Raw genomic sequence first — 6,215 nt, forward strand, 5'->3', positions numbered from 1 at the left:
CAAAAAAAGATTTAATATAGTGAACTAGATGCTAATATGCTTAGGAAAGTATCTAATGAGAAGAAAGGAAGGAAGGAAGGAAGGGAAAAGAAGGAAGACCTTTGAATTTTCCATTCCCGACAGCCTCAAGAAAATTGAGAGAGAGAGAGAGAGACAGAGAGACAGAGACAGAGCCTGAGACAGAGGGACAGGGAGAGAGCCCCATGTATCTACGGATAGATAGATGAAGCTACCAGTATGAAGATAGAGATATTTTTTAAATGCCTATATGTATCCTTATTAGTATAAAATGGATTTTATACTGTTTATGGCAGTTTTAGAAGCAAAGACCTGAGAGATCTGGAGGAGGATAAGGTGAAAAAGAAAATGGCCCCAATTGTTGCCCCAATTGTTAACTATCGTTTGTTAAAGTGCATAAACCAGGGAGAAGTAGTCAACAAACTTGCAAAATATAATCACTATCATTTAAGAGCATTTGAAAATATGAATCTTTCATTTTTTGATTAAGAAATTTGTTATCTTGAACATTGCCCTAGTAATAATGACCTCACTGTTATAATCTCTTTGGCCCACTACACCTATGTGTGTACATGTGAATATGTGCGTATATGCATATTCATGTGTATATACATATATATGCATGCATCTTGTATGCTTATCTGTATATATCATTTAAATATATTCAATATATTATATATAAATACACGCATATGAATAAAATATAATCAACAAAGGGAAAGGACTAGCATTAAGGAGGGCTGGAAAAGGTTTCTTTTAGAAATCTTGTTTTTTTGTTGTGGTTTGTGGTTTTTTGTTGTTGTTGTTGTCTTTTAATCTGGTACTTGAAGAACACCAGAGAAGCCAGGAAATCACAGTTAGGAGGAAAAGTTTTCTAGACATCATGGACAGCCAATTAAAATGCAGCCAAGGGATTGTCTTGTGCAAGAAATAGGAATAAGGTTAGTCATTTGACTTTAGATTATAGATTACTTGGTGCAAGGGTTAGAGAAGTGAACAAGATATAAGAAGACCAAAAAGGTATGAGAGCTCTGATATGCCAAATAGATGATCTAATATTTTATTTTATTCTAGAGAACAATTATTTTCTCCTCAGTCAAGCTGTGGTCTCTTGTGTGAGGTGGTGATAGAAGCGAAAGGTCTGGCATGTGGAGCTGGGCTTCTGTTTGTGAGATGATAGATGAGACTCCTATTGGTATTAGGGTGTGGGAGCTAATTTTTTCCAAAAGTAAATGGTAGTTCACTAGACCAAAATATCAGCTGATCCAGAAACTGGATGCAGTGGTGGAAGAATCAAGTGCTAAGGTAGTAGTCAGTAAACTGAGACACCAACATTGGCTGGAAAGAGGGTGCAGACAACAGGGGCACTGCACACATTATGTGCAGTGTCAAGGAAGGCTGGAAAAGATTTCTTTTAGCAATATTGGTTTTTTTGTTGTTGTTTCCCTTCTAAACTTCTGCACTCTGCGTTTCTCCTTTTGCTTTTGCATTTATGGTTGCTGTTCAGTTGTTTCAGTCACATCTTACTCTTCATGACCCCATTTGGTGTTTTCTTGCAAAGATATTGGAGTGGTTTGCCATTTTCTTCTCTAGATCATTTTACAGAAGAGGACACTGAGGAAAACAGGGTTAAGTGACTTGCTCAGGGTCATGCAGCTAGTGAGTATCAGAGACCAGTTTTAAACTCAGGTCTTCCTGACTCCTGGCTGGTGCTCTGTCTCACTGAGCCTTTTGATATCAGGTTGCATTTATGGAAAAGTACGCCAAAGATCATGTAGGAGATTGTATATTAGTATGGTTCTTACTGTACCATAGAAGTAAATAACTGCCTTGAGCTACCCACATCTTCTAACTGACTGAAATACTGGTAGCTGGATCATTTGGAGTTCATGAACTGTATTTTTAGAAGTATAGAACCATAGAGTACTTTAAACCTAAGATAGTCATCTTTTAGGATCCCCAACTTGTAGGTGTTAGAGACAGGTACCCTATGACATGAAGTCATAGCTAGCTGGATATAGATATGTATATGTACATATGCAATTGTGTGATACACACATATAGATTGTATATTATATATATACATATATACACATATATGTATATATTTCTGTCTGTATATATATATATATATATATATATATATATATATATATATATATATATATATATATATTTAGATAAAATCACGGGCAGCTATATGGTACAGTGAGTATAGTGCTGGGACGTCAGAAAGACTCATTTTCCGGAGTTCAGATCTAGTTTCAGATCCTTAATAGCTGTGTAATTTAATTACATTTGCCTCCATTTCCTCCTCTGTAAAAATGAACTGGAGAAGGAAATGGCAAAGAACTCCAGTGTCTTTTGCCAAAAAAACCCAAAATGGGGTTACAGAGTTAGACATGACTGAAATGACTGAACAACAATATAAAATCATGGTTATTGTTATATATGTATTTGCATATGTATATGCATGCATATGTAAATATACATATATGGTGTGATATCACAGAAATTGTACGTACAAGAATCATAAATGTGTGTGCCTGTGTGTAGGTGTGTGTATATGTGTATGCTTGTATTTTATGTAATTGAGAGATTCTGTCATTTTACAAGTACAGTGGCTTTCTAGAGTAGCTTTATCTGACCTCTTGTTTTCCCGGGCTGATTAAGACATCAGACACACAGACATGATGTAAGACTCAAGACAGATATGTGCTTTGAAGGTGAAATGGATGGGTAATGAAAGTGACACAATGGTGTCTACGGTACATTTGTCCTTTTACTGCTGTCAATATTAGACTTGTGTCAGTCATAGGAGGTATGTGGGCATTAGATTCTGGGGCATTCTAGCAGCACTTTTTTTTTTTTCTAGTGCTGGCATTTGCAGAGTCAAGCAGCACATGGCTGGAATTCAAAAGAGGTCTGGAACTGAACAGAGCTGATTCTGAGATTCTGAGATTCTGAGAATTTGGGATAGCAATCTTGTTTTCCTATTTTCTGTTGCTGCTGCAATCCCAAATTTCAGGGTATGTAGCTATGGTTTCACTGGGAGCCTTGGTGATTCTAAAGAATGCTCACTTCTGGGATAGTTTCTCTCTCTCTCTCTCTCTCTCTCTCTCTCTCTCTCTCTCTCTCTCTCTCTCTCTCTCTCTCTCTCTCTCTCTCTCTCGATATCAGAGGCCACAGCACAGGGAATGTTAGAAAGCATACTAACTCTACTGTTATAGGAAGTTGCTTCAAATCCTGCCTCTGATCTGTTACTTGTGTGACCTTAAACCAAATCATGAAAGGTGTCTCTGCCCAAAATCAGGGTGTTAGACTATGTGACCTTTGAAGTTCCTTTCAGTTCTTGATCTATGACCTCAACTGTACAGGCTATATCTGGGAGAAATAGATGCCAACTTAAGCATTTTTTCCCTACTTAGAGGGGAATAAAGGGTTAATTTCTTTTATGGAATGTGCAGACTACGTTATATCAGATTGTTAGACCTTAACTATATGTTTATTCCAATTTAACTACTTATTAAGATAATGATGCTTTGCCAAGACCATATTAAAACAGCACCTGTAGGGGTAAGCAAATAGGGATAAAAACAAGAGATTAGATAGACAGATAGATACATATATATATGTATATATATGTAGATAAATATAGATATAGATAGATATCTATATTACACTCTTCAATAAAAGTTCAGAGAAGTAAAAGTGGAAGGCAGAGGCTTGAATAAAAACAATATATCCTTGTTCTTGATTTATGATAGAGGACCATGCACCATTTATAGAATCCCTACCTATAATATTTGAACAACAATAGCTGGAAAACTTATTTATATTTGAGTCCCCTTTGTAATTTTAGAGGGTTAATATGCCATCTTGGTTAGCATTCAGTGAAGAGGTTTATACATGGATACTCAATGCCTATTTGCTGAATTGGATTGGATTGAATGTGACCTGTAGCAAGCAGCCTAACCTGGAACACTTGAAATACTTGTAATAAGATGAACCTTTCAGCAGATTGACAATTGCTCATACTTGGCAAAATAATAAAATATTTCTGCTTTTTTTTTCCTAGAGAGCTATTCTGTACATTTAACGAGAGATGTCATTCTTAACTTTGGACAGCAAGTGCACAAATGCATACACCTCTGTTTATATTCACAATTTGAAATTGCAGATATTGTACAGTTAGATAAAAATGTTTGACAGTAGAGAGGCTGAAAAGTTATTATCATGAAAGACACCGAGTTTTCAAATGTTCTTCCCAGAGTCACAAGAGGAGTTCTGAAGACGGAGCAGGAAGAATATAATAGAAACATGATCAGAATCCCTGAATTCACTGAGACAATTCTGTCTTTATTTTCATGTGCTACCATAATGGGATGTCTCATTTCCATTTGGGTGCTGAACTCTCTTGCTGCTGCCAGACATGTAGTATCTTTCCAAACTGTAGCTTAAAAAAAAGAGGAAAAGAATTCTGCATGTCAGTTTTAACACTTTTCAAATCTTTCTGAAAGGAACAAATTAAATAAAGTTCTTATTATGAATACAGAGGAGAGTAAATTTTACCAACTTTGATGTTGTAGTAGAATAGGAAAGCATGTAATGAAAAGACTTTGAATTCTTTGAGAATTATCTAATTCTTCATATGCACTTTTCTACTGTGTGTTGGATTTTTGTTTGCATTCTGGTTCTGGCATAGAGCGTTTGGAGAAGAAGATTACAGTTTCCACTTAGCATTATAAATATGAGATTTCAAGACTAAAGTAAATTCGTCTTGCACTGGAAGAAGTAGAAAAATTGAAAGGAAGAAGAAAAAAAATAAAAGGTGAAGATGGGGAATTGTGCGTGCATGTGTGCGTGCGTGCGTGCGTGTGTGTGTGTTTTAACCCAAGCAAATGTCTGTAGAAACTCCAAAACAGATTCTCACCAAATAGACCTTAGGAACAAGGCAGCATAAAATATTGGTCTCCCCAAACTTGGTATGTATGGTGATTGGAGGACTAGAGAGTAGAGAACTAAATTGCTTTGATTCCTTCCCATCTGCAGCTTTGTCTCCTTTCACCTCTGGGTACCAGATACCCTCCCCAGGATAAGACTTTTAATGTCATCATGTTAACTCAAGGCTTGATTGACACCAACTCTCTCAGCTTCTATTTCTCTCTGATTAAAAAGTTGGAAGGTAGAGTACCAACCTCCTCCCAGTGCCTTCCTTTATGTGGGGCTGGACTTTCAGTTCACTCCACTTTGCATCTGAATTTCCTACTGCATCATGGGTCGTGTCAAGTCATCCTGTTTTAAATATTGGCACTGGACTCAAATGACTCCAGAGAAGAAAGTGAGGCTGGTGACTTTGCACAGCCCTCCCTCACTTAAATCCAATTCACTTTCAAGTCCTGGCATCATCTCCCTGATGTCATGGTCCTCTTGCATAACAAAGGACACATAGCACAACAGTAACAATAACTTTACATCTATTGCTCTACCCCCAAGTTGGCTGTTCCCACTGGTGTTGTGCCTGCCTCCTTCTATCTGTTTTCTCCTCCCATTAGATTATAAACATCTGAGGGGAGGGATTTCTTTTTATTGATTACATCCTTAGAATTGAGCACCTTGTCTGACCAAATAGTAATCACTTAATAAATGTTTCTTGAATTGCACTGGATGTGTATGTATACACACATACACATATATACATACAGACATACACACATGTATACATAGATGCACACATACATATATGTGTACATACACATATATATATACATGCATGTATGTATATAATGATGTAAGAAAAGAGGACATTCATCATGAGTCTCGAAATCAGATATCAGATGACCATTGTTTGAACACAAATTTTCTGTCTTTCTGAAGATGTAAAAGCTATCCATCTTTTTTGTTAGATATAGTAAAACATTGTTTTATAAAATATACCAGAGTCTTAAGATATCCTTTACATGTTTTGTTTCTTTCATTGACTTTTAGTGGGGTAAATATGTGGCTTCATCAATCATAAGTTTGGTTTTAAATTTATTATCAGAGTCTTGTTCATTTGCCAAGGTCATTACAAATATTTGAACTGGTGACAGATTTTGTTATTAGTATTGACTTCTATCAATTATGTAAGAGTTCACTTCCAAGATGGAATTGTTACCATTAACCTGAATCATCAGGTCAAGAAAATTCTCATCAAG

General features: G+C 36.2%; 1 long non-coding RNA gene across 1 annotated transcript; it reads right to left on the reverse strand.

Annotated features, from left to right (window-relative positions):
* Positions 1-4,356: 4,356 nt before the first annotated feature.
* On the reverse strand, positions 4,357-5,379 carry LOC140510442 (uncharacterized). Its single transcript, XR_011969229.1, has 2 exons — positions 5,217-5,379; positions 4,357-4,474 (listed from the first exon to the last, which is right to left on the reverse strand). It is a non-coding gene; the product is annotated as an uncharacterized lncRNA (long non-coding RNA).
* Between the last annotated feature and the right edge of the window lie 836 nt (positions 5,380-6,215).

The sequence above is a fragment of the Notamacropus eugenii genome, chromosome 6, assembly GCF_028372415.1.
Source record: "Notamacropus eugenii isolate mMacEug1 chromosome 6, mMacEug1.pri_v2, whole genome shotgun sequence".
In the NCBI taxonomy this organism is placed as follows: Eukaryota; Metazoa; Chordata; class Mammalia; order Diprotodontia; family Macropodidae; genus Notamacropus; species Notamacropus eugenii.